Source organism: Dasypus novemcinctus, chromosome 26, assembly GCF_030445035.2.
Source record: "Dasypus novemcinctus isolate mDasNov1 chromosome 26, mDasNov1.1.hap2, whole genome shotgun sequence".
NCBI classification, from domain to species: domain Eukaryota; kingdom Metazoa; phylum Chordata; class Mammalia; order Cingulata; family Dasypodidae; genus Dasypus; species Dasypus novemcinctus.
Window position 1 is genome coordinate 48848458 of NC_080698.1, and position 11365 is coordinate 48859822.

General features: G+C 42.1%; 1 pseudogene; it reads left to right on the forward strand.

Annotated features, from left to right (window-relative positions):
• The first annotated feature begins 5831 nt into the window (after window positions 1-5831).
• On the forward strand, window positions 5832-6509 carry LOC101421614 (UMP-CMP kinase pseudogene; annotated as a pseudogene).
• Window positions 6510-11365: the final 4856 nt, after the last annotated feature.

An 11365-nucleotide genomic window follows, 5' to 3' on the forward strand; every position in this document is an offset into this window, starting at 1 on the left:
TCTTGCCTCCATGGTTTCTGATGAGAAATTGGCAATTAATCTTAATGGGTATCACTTATATGTTATGCATTGCTTTTCTCTTGCTGCTCTCAGAATTCTCTCTTTGTCTTTGGCATTTGACATTCTGATTAGTATGTGTCTTGGAGTTGGTCTATTTGGATTTATTCAGATGGGAGTATGTCATGCTTCTTGCACATAGATATCTATGTCCTTCAATATGGTTGGGACATTTTCTACCATTATTTCTTCAAATATTTCTTTTGCCCCTTTCCCCTTCTCTTCTTCTGGGACACTCATGACACCTATGTTTGCACGTCTTTTGCTGTCATTTAATTCCCTGAGAACTTGTTCAATTTTTTCCTTTCTTTCCTCCATCTGTTCTTTTGTATGTCTGCTTTCAGAGGTCATTTCTTCAAGTTCACTAATCCTTTCTTCTGCCTCCTCAAATCTGCTGTTATACAGTTCCAGTGTACTTTTAATTTCAATTATTTTGCCTTTGTTTCTTGTAAGATCTGCAACTTTTCTATGTATGCTTTCAAATTCTTCTTTGTGCTCATCCAGTGTCTTCTTAATATCCTTAATCTCTTTAGCCATTGCATTAAATTTATTGAGGAGATTTGTTGAACATCTATGATTAGTTATTTCAACTCCTTTATGTCATCTGGAGGCTTATCTTGTTCCTTTAACTGGGTCATATCTTCCTGTTTCTTGGTGTGGATTGTTTTTGTTGGTGTCTTGGCATCTGCCTTACTAGAGTATTTATTCTGGGTGCAGTTTTCCCTTGCTGTTTATGCATAGGATCCAAGAATGCAGTTGGTTCTGTAAGCTGTGGTGGTTCAAGTTTCCTGCATTGCCCTAGGGACTGATGATGCTTCTCCTAACTTTCTCCTTTGCCAGGGGTAGGGACAGAGCCACAGCCATGTGTAATAATCCAGGTTGTGAAGGCCTAGAATGTAGTTGCCCAGAAACACTGATAAAACTTCATGCCCCTTTCTCTCCTGCCTGGGGTGGGGATGGAGCTGCATATGTGAGCAGCAATCTATGCTGTGCAGGTGCAAAATGACTGCAGTTGCCCCAGTAGACTTTTGACTATTTAGTCTGTGCCAGCTGAATGTACCTGTAGTACCTGGGTAGGATGGTGCAGGACCTGCCGGCTTCCTCCTGCCAGAGGCGGAAGCCTAGGTTAGGGCCGCAGTCCAATCTGGGTGGAAAGAAGCTGGTCCCTACTGTCACTTTGATTTTCAATCAGCCAGGCTTCCCCTCATGCCAGGGGTGGAGTCAAAATGGCGGCTACCAGCTTCTTTCCAACTTGGACAGATTCACATTTAAGTTGTTCTTAAGGCTATACTTTAGTCAACCAATGTACTAATCAGTAGCTGAAGTTGGTGGCCAACCTTCTCTTCCTCCCATTTTTGGGAATTGGAGCTTCCAACTCCAGCCACAGAATAGCTCCTGAGGTGGCTTGTGCCACCAGAGTAGGATGATCACTGGCCTCTGTGGAGTGGCCTGTATTTTCCTGGAGAGGCTGGTGCAGGTCCCCCCAGCGTCCTCCCTGCCAGAGGTGGGGCTGGAGCTTAGCCTAGAGCTGCAATTCAATCTGGATGGAAAGAAGCCAGTCTGTACCAGCACTGTGATTTTTGATCTGCCCAGCTTTCCCTCATGGCAGGGGCAGGGTTAAGATGGTGGCTACTGACCCCTTTCTGACTTGGGCAGGTTCAAATTTTAGCTGTTCTTAGAATTATACTTTAGCCCACCAAATTTACTAATAAGTAGCTGAAGTTAGTTCCCAACAGTCTCTTCCTCCCCCTTTTTGAGGAATAGGAGCTTTCAATTTCAGTCACAGAATAGGTCCTGAGGCAGCTTGTGCCTCCAGTGGAGGATGGGCACCAGCCTCTGTGGCATGGAGTGCTTTACAATATGAATCCTCCCTGCAGATGGGCAGTCTCCTCCTTCCATTCTTTCAAGAATTTTGAAGGATGCTCTTCTGGTCTCCTGGAGCCATGAAGCAGGTACTTTAGATAACTCTGGGTGATCTAACTGCCCTGTAGCACAAGCTGATTCTAGGAACTCCTTACTCTGCTGCCATCTTGCTGATTGTTCCTCTTTCTTCTTTTTTAATGTAAGCATGGAGGGCTGTAAATTTCCCTATCAGCTTTGCCTTTGCTGCATCCCATAGATTTTGAAATGATGTGTTCCTATTTCCATTTTTCTTGAGATATTTACTGATTTCTCTTGCAATTTCCTCTTTCATCTACTGATTATTTAATAGTAGTTGTTTATCTCCATATACTTGTGAATTTTTCTATTTACTATCTTTTGTTGATTTCCACCTTTATTCCATTATGATCAGAGAAAGTACTTTGTATAACTTCAATCTTTTTAAATTTATTGAGGTCTGCTTTGTGACCCAACACATGGTCTCCTGGAGAAAGATTCATGAACACTTGAGAATATTGTATATTCCGTTGTTTATGGGATTCTGTATATGTTTATTAGATTTAGTTTGTTTATCATATTATTCAAGTTCTTTGTTTCTTTATTGATCCTCTGCCCAGATGATCTATCCAATGATGTGAGTAATGTATTGTTGTCTCCAACTATTATTATAGAGACATCAACATTCTCCCTTCAGTTTTGCCAGTGTTTGCCTCATGTAATTTGGGGCATCCTGGTTAGGTACATATACATTTTGATTGTTATTTCCTCTTGGTGAATTTCCCCTTCCTTCTCTTTCCTGTCTTTTCTTTTCAGGCTGTAACACTCCCTTAGTATTTCCTGCAAAGCCAGTTTCTTCATTACAAACTCTCAATTTCTGTCTATATGTGAATATTCTAAACCTGCCCTCATTTTTGAAAGACAATTTTGCTGGATATTAGATTCTTGGCTGGCAGTGTTTCTCTTGCAGTATCTTAAATATATCACACCATTGCCTTCTTGACTTCATGGTTTCTGATAAGAAATCAGCACTTAATCTTATTGGGCATCCCTTGTATGTGATGCATTGCTTTTCTCTTGCTGCTCTCAGGATTCTCTCTTTATCTTTGGCATTTGACATTCTGATTAATATGTGTCTCAGAGTAGGTCTATTTGGATTTATTTGGATGGGAGTAAGTTGTGCTTCTTGGACACAGATATCTATGCCCTTCAATACAGTTGGGACATTTTCTACCATTATTTCTTCAAATATTCCTTCTTTCCCTTTTTCCTTCTCTTCTCCTTCTGGGATACCCATGACATGTATGTTTGCACATCTCTTGTCATCATTTAGTTCCTTGAGACTCTGTTCAGTTTTTTCCATTCTTTTCTTTTTTTATTATTTTTTATTTCTCTCCCCTTCTCCCCGCCTCCCCCCCCCCCCGCCTCCAGTTGTCTGTTCTCTGTGTCTATTAGCTGTGTGTTCTTTGTCCACTTCTGTTGTCAGTGGCACAGGAATCTGTGTTTCTTTTTGTTGTGTCATCTTGTTGTGTCAGCTCTCCATGTGAGAGGCACCATTCCTGGGCAGGCTGCAATTTCTTTCGCACTGGGCGGCTCTCCTTATGGGGCACACCCCTTGTGCATGGGGCTCCCCTACGCAGGGACACCCCTGCATGGCACGGCACTCTTTGTGCACATCAGCACTGCATGTGGGCCAGCTCCACACTGGTCAAGGAGGTCCAGGGTTTGAACAGCAGGCCTCCCATGTGGACGCCCTAACCACTGGGCCAAGTCCTCTTCCCCATTCTTTTCTTTTTATGTTCATTTTCAGAGGCCCTATCTTCAAGCTCACTGCTCCTTGCATCTATGGGGCAATCATGGAGAGGAGGAGGATGGCAATATCTACCAATTACTACATGTATTAGACATTTTACATCATTTCATTTAATCCTCACAATAACCCTTTGAGTTAAGCACTATGATTACTTCCATTTTATAGATAAAGAAACTGGAGCCCAGAAAGAGAAGTGATTTGCCCAAGGTCTCACAGTTAGTTGTGAAAGTGAGATTTGAACTCAAGCTTGTCTAGAGTCTCACTCTTGGAAATAGATGCATGCAGGGGGGAGTGGGCTAAGGGAATCTAGGAATGAGCATCGGGAGGCTTCCGGAGCATGAAACTCCAGACATGCCTTGATTTTTGTTACCTGTGTTTTGGTTTTCAAGGAGGAGGAGGAGCTGATTTCCACATCCATTGTAAACTGAATGAGAAGCAGATTCAGTTTAAACAGGGGCTCTATCAATTGCATATTAGAAAAGGATATAGTCATAGGCAATAAAAATGTAATAAGTGGCAAAAACAAGGTCAGAACACGTACACTACTGAATATCAAGACTTATAAATTTACAGAAAAGAAGGTATATGCTATAACAAGGAAAGAGAGATTGAAAGTCAAGATACAGATTCATATATATATATATGGATGTTTACTTTATGGCAAATGTTGTACTGAAAAGTAGTGGGTAAACTATGGTCTTTTCAATAAATTGAGCTAGATTAACTGGATAATCATATGGGGAAAAAAGAACCTAGATCCTTACGTGATGCCATAAGCAGAAATAAATCCTAAGTGAACTGTAGCTCGAATGTGGAAGATAAAACATTAATAACATTGCCCAGGACTGTAGCGCCTACCCACATGTTGCTATTTAAATTTATTAAAATTAAATAAAGTGGAAAATTCAGTTCTTCAGTTAGCCATACGTCCAGAGCTCAGTGGCTAAGGGCAATCATATAGGACACTACAGATGTAGAATAATTTCATTGTCCCAGAAAGTTCTTGTGGACAGTGCTGTTCTAAAAAATAACATAAGAAAATATCTTTTCAATTTAAATTAGGGGACTATTTCTTAGACAGGACACAAAAAGTATTAATGATTATGTTCCAAGTATAAATAGAACTATATTAAAATTAGGAACTCTGTTTACCAAAAAAACATCATTAAAGAGAGTGTAAAAGCAGGCCACAAAGGGGAAGAAGATAATTGTGACACTTAAAACCGACGAAGGGTATGTAGCCGAATAGATAAGCAACTTCTGTAAGTCAAAAAGAAAGACACTCACTCCAATAGAAAAATGAGCAAAGGAAATCAGCAGGCAGTTAACAGAAGAGTATATCCAAATGCCCAATAAACATAGGAAAAGTTGATCAACAACATATCAGGGAAACGCAAATTAACACTATAATGTGATACGTTGATACACTCAAAAAGAACGGCTGAGGCGGGCCCCTTTCTCTCCACTGCCCCCTCTGCCCCGCCCAGCGCCCCCGCAGCCCCGCCCATTGCCTCCGCAGCCCCGCCCAGCGCCCCCGCAGCCCCGCCCAGCGCCCCCGCAGCCCCACCCATTGCCTCCGCAGCCCCACCCAGCGCCCCCGCAGCCCCGCCCATTGCCTCCGCAGCCCCGCCCATTGCCTCCGCAGCCCCGCCCAGCGCCCCCGCAGCCCCGCCCATTGCCTCCGCAGCCCCGCCCAGCGCCCCCGCAGCCCCGCCCATTGCCTCCGCAGCCCCGCCCAGCGCCCCCGCAGCCCCGCCCAGCCCCCCACAGCTCCGCCCAGCGCCTCGCAGCCCTGCCCAGCGCCCCCGCAGCCCCGCCCAGCGCCCCCGCAGCCCCGCCCAGCGCCCCCGCAGCCCCGCCCATTGCCCCCGCAGCCCCGCCCAGCCCCCCCACAGCTCCGCCCAGTGCCTCGCAGCCCCGCCCAGCGCCCCCGCAGCCCCGCCCATTGCCTCCGCAGCCCCGCCCAGCGCCCCCACAGCCCCGCCCAGTGCCCCCGAAGCCCCGCCCAGCGCCCCCGCAGCCCCGCCCAGCGCCCCCGCAGCCCCGGCCGCGCTCAGCTCTCCCAACGCAGAGGCGTGGTGTGTGCCGAGGCGCGGCCACTGCCGGCTGCTGCACGTCCTAAGCCTCGGCTTCCCCCTGCTTGCCCGCCGGCCGCTTCTCCTCTGCCCTCCCTGCCTCATGAAGCCGCTGGTGGTGTTTGTCCTTGGCGGGCCCGGTGCCTGCAAAGGGACTCAGTGCACCCGCATCGTCGAGAAATATGGTTATACACACCTTTCTGCAGGAGACCTTCTTTGTGATGAAAGAAAGAACCCAGATTCACAGTACAGTGAACTCATTGAAAAGTACATTATAGAAGGAAAAATTGTGCCAGTGAGAAAGCCATCAGTTTATTAAAGAGGGAGATGGATCAGACAATGGCTTCCAATGCCCGGAAGAATAAATTCTTGATTGACAGGTTTCCAAGAAATCAAGCAACCTTCAAGGTTGGAACACGACCGTGGGTGGTAAGGCAGATGTAGCTTTTGTTCTGTCTTTTGACTGTAATAATGAGATTTGTATTGAACGATGCCTTGAAAGGGGAAAGAATAGTGGTAGGACTGATGACAACAGCTTGGACAAGAGAATTCAGACCTATCTTCGGTCAACAAAGCCAATTATTGACTTATATAAGGAAATGGGGAAGGCCAAGAAAATAGATGCTTCTAAATCTGTTGATGAAGTTTTTGATGAAGTTGTAAAGATTTTTGACAAAGAAGGCTAACTCTTAAGAACCTGAAAACACCCTCGAAATCATGCTTGACTATCGTTTTGATAGCTGCTATCCAACCCCTTTTTAAGGCAATTTTAGTTTTTTCTTAATTTCATCTCAATTCTGGAAAGTATGTAGTAAGACAAATTAAAAAATTTAATTTCTTTTCGTTTTGTTCCAGTAGACAAGTGAGTTCAGGTTCAACTTCATCTTAGTTACGGTGCTCACAGAACAAAGAAGGATATCTGCTAATTCTTTGTTTTTATTTAAAAAGAATATCCCTTTTATAGCCTGTGCCTTCTGTGAGCAAAACTTGTTAGTATGTGTGTATATCCCTTTTATTACAACATGTTAGGATTAGGCATCCCCAATTTCTCTTTTTCTTGCAGGTTTTAAGTTTCCAACCTGTATAGTGAATTTATGGGCCAAATTTCAAAACAACTTTTTGTGTAGTCAGTTCTTGGAAAATGTGTTTGGTAAACAAACTCATAAAATGGATTTCTAGAAGTGTTTTAGTATTTATCAAATAATTGAGTATTTCCTATAGAAAGGTAAGAAACTGGGGGCTTTGTTTTACTACAACTCGTATGTACAAAGTTGTGTGACAGGGCATATTCTTTGCTTTCAGGGATTGGGTTGGAAACATTAGGGTTCAGAACTTTGCAGAATATCAGCTTTATTCTGACTTAAATCTAAGCTTGGGGACAAGGATCCCATCTAATGGCTTATGTTTCTTACACTCTATTCTGTAGTGTAATTAATGATTAAACTGGTCTTAATAAAATTCCTAGCAGTGGAACTTTGAAATGCATGTGCTAGATTTCTGGTAAAGTGATTCAGTTAGCATTTTAGTTACATTTCAAAGTTTGTTTGTTTTTTTCCCAAGATAAATATAGGTTTAGTATAAAGTAGAAAAGAAAATGTTAATGGTTAAATTTCTCATTTGTGTTTTATTTTCTTAAATACTTTTTAAAAAATAGTTATTTGTTTAAGAAGATTTAAAAACCATTACACTTTGGTCAGAAAAATAATAAATATATCTTATAAATATTAAAAAAAAAAAAGAATGGCTGAAACTAAAATGACTGGAAGCATTAAGTGTTGACAAGGGTATGGAACAACTAAACTCTCTTATACCACTGGCGGGGGTGTAAATCATTATAGTCTGTCTTGAAAACCATCTGTAGTGTATATTGAAGCTGAATATAAGACCAGTTATTCCATCGTAGGTATTCATCCAACAAAATCACGTTCACAGGTGAACCAAAATAGATGTATGATAATGTTCAAAGCAGCCTTATTCAAAATAACCAAAATACTAGAAACATGCTAAATGACTATCAATGGATCAATGGGAGGCCAGATGAATAGTGGTATATTTGTGGAAAGGAACAAATTGCTGCTACTTGCAACAGCATGGATGAATCTCACAATTATAATAGTGAATGAAAGAAGTCAGATATAAAAGGATATATATATATATATATGATTCTATTTATATAAAGTTCAAACAGGCAAACCTATTTGACAGTGTTAGGGATCAGGATATCGATTATCTTTGAGAAAGAAGGTGAGGATAATTAATAAAAGTGGCAAAAGGAGAGGCTTCTGGGATGCTGGCAGGTCTCTATTTATTGACCTTGCTGGAGGTCAAAGAGGTGTTTTGTTGTGATAATTCATCAAGAAGTCTACTTATAATTTATGTACTTTTCTATATGTATATTGAAATAAAATTATTTTAAAAAGTAACAAATAAAATATTTGCAGGAAATATGATGAAAGGTTATTTTGAATAATGCTGCTTTGAAGGTTAATAGTCTTTAAACATAAAGAGTAGATAAAAACCAATAAGAAAACACTGGGATTTCTGTTGGGGGTTGACTCATGTCCCACACAAAAGGCACGTTCAGGTCCCAACCCCTCATCCTGTGGGTATGAACCCGTTTGTAAATAGGGATTTTGAAAAAGTTATTAGCTAAGGTGAGACCAAACTGAATACAGCAGGTCTTAGTCCAGTATGGCTGAAGTCCTTCTAAACAAAGGGCACAGAAGAGAAGCCCCAGGAGAAGCGAGCAGGTGGAAATAAACAGAATCTAGAAGAGACAGGAGAATATGTCTCCTTGTGCATTCCACGCGACAGAGAAGCCAAGGAATCCCAGAGCCTGCTGCCAGCCGGAAGATGCCAGCCTTGCTTAGAGGACGCAAGCCTTCCAGCCCCTGAAACCGGGAGCCGGTAAGTTCCTGCTGTCAAGCCAATCTATTACACAGTATTTGTTTTAGCAGTGAAAAAACTAACACAACTTCTGCACTAGAAAAATGAGCAAAGGCAATGCGAACAACTAATAAAAGATACATATTTGAAAAATACTTTAACCTTGATACTAATGAAACAAGTACAAATTAAAACAATGAGATACCAGGTTCACCAAGCAAATTGGCAAAGATTTAAAGGCTAATAATGGGGACTTCTCCCAGCCGCAATGGAGTAACAGGGACCAGAGTTACACATATACACATCCTTCCTTAAACAACTGAAAAACCAGACAAGAGACATGAAATAATGGTTTTCCATTACAGGCAGTTCCCCTCAGGTCTTTAAACTGAGTACTGACCAGCAAATGCATGTAAGTGAACTGCTCAAGGCTTGGGATGAAACCACGGAAAAGGAGTGAACAGAACAATCCCCAAATTCTGAACGGCCTGTAGCAGTTTGTATCCACACCAGTTAGAATGAAAAGACCTCTTAACAAACAGGGTGTCAAATGGAGTGCTCAGCAGGGGAGCCAAATTAGACCTAGACTACAGGATGTCCTGTTCCCACATAATAGGCTGAAAAGCAAGACCCAATCATATCCAACTGTTTCCTAGTAACTTAGTTGCATTTCAGAATAAAGTTCAAAAATACTCAAAGATAAGTGAAGATCCTATCACCCAGTGTGAAATTCACAATGTCTGGCATCCAATAAAAATTAACAGGCATGCAAAGAAGCAGGAAAATATGACCCATAATAGGAAAGACTGATTAACAGAAATAGACACAGAAATGACACATATGGTAGAATTAGTAGAATGGCATTAAAACAACTATGAAAAAGTATTCTATATGTTCAAAGATGTTAAAGAAATTATAAGTATGTAAGAAAGAGACATGAAGAAATAAAATCGACCCAAATCAGACATCTACAGATTAAAAGGACAATGTCTGGGATATGAATGGGATTAAAAGCAAGGTAAACTTTTCTTTTAAAATATTAGTGAACTTTAAGAACAGAAACAGAAACTATCCAGGATGAAACATAGAGAGAAAGTCTAAAGAAGAAGAAGGGGACAGGAAGAAGAAGAAGGAAAGTAATTTAGTATCTATGAGCTGTGGGAAAGTGGGTCTAATGTTCAGATCATTGGAGTCCCTGAAGGAGAAGAGGAAGGGGAAAACTGAATGAATATTCTAAGAAATGGCCATTTTCCAAATTCAATGGAATCTACTAATTCACCACAGACCCAAGAATGATAAATGATGGAATTAGAAAGAATTTCAACAAACCTCAAGCACAAGAAATATTAGAACACTATACCATAATCAAACAATTGAAACTAGTGATAAAGAGAAAATCCTAAAAATGGCCTGAGAAAATGCACTGTTATGTGGAGAGAAATAAGGCAAAGAAGAGAATTACAGCAGACTTTTATTGGAAACAATGAAAGGCAGAAGAAAATGGGGCAACATTTTGAAAGCAGTGAATGAAAAAAAAGGTCCACTTAAAATTCTAAACATAGTGAAAATGTATTTCAAAAATAAAAGCAAGATGCATGATACAACATGGATATAATGTATAAACATTATGCTAAGTGAAATAAATGAGTTGTAAAGAACCACATATTCTATGACTCCATTTAAATGAAAATGTCCACCATAGGCAAATCCATAGAGATGTAAAGCAAATCTGTGGCTGTCAGGGTCTGGAGGGAAAGGGAAATGGGGAGTGACTGCTTAATGGGTACGATTTCTATTTGGGGTTTTGAAAAAGCTCTGGAACTAGATAGAGCTTATGCTGGCACAACACTGTGAATGTACTTAATGCTGCTCACTTGAACACTTTAAAACAGTAAAAATGGTAAATTTTGTGTTATTTTAGCACAGTAAAAAGGTGAAACAATAATAAGGGTTGACAAAGATGTGGAGAAATCAGAACTCTGGATGTTGCTGGTGGGATTGTAAAATGGTGCAGCCACTTTGGAACACAGTTTGGTAGTTCCTCAAAAAGGCTAAACAGGCAAATGGATTGGCTCAAGCAGTTGGGCTCCCATCTACCATATGGAGGGTCCAGGGTTCGATTTCCAGGGCCTTCTTTTTTTTTTTTTATAAAGTTTTTTTTTTTTTAATTTCTTCCCCTCCCCCCCCACCCAGGTTGTCTGTTCTCTGTCTATTTGCTGCGTCTTCTTTGTCCGCTTCTGTTGTTGTCAGTGGCACTGGGAATCTGTGTCTCTTTTTGTTGTGTCATCTTGTTGTGTCAGCTCTCCATGTAGGTGGCACCGTTCTTGGGCAGGCTGCACTTTCTTTTGCACTGGGCAGTTCTCCTTACGGGGCACACTCCTTGAGCGTGGGGCTTCCCTACGCGAGGGCACCCCTGCGTAGCACGGCACTCCTTGCACGCATCAGCACTGCACATGGGCCAGCTCCACACGGATCAAGGAGGCCCGGGGTTTGGACCGCGGACCTCCCATGTGGTAGGCGGACACCCTAACCACTGGGCCAAATCCACTTCCCTCCAGGGCCTTCTAGTGAAGGTAAGCTGGCCCGCGCAGGAGCTGGCCCACGCGGAGTGCCCGCCCATGTGGGAGTGCCGCCCCACGCAGGAATCCTGCCCCGC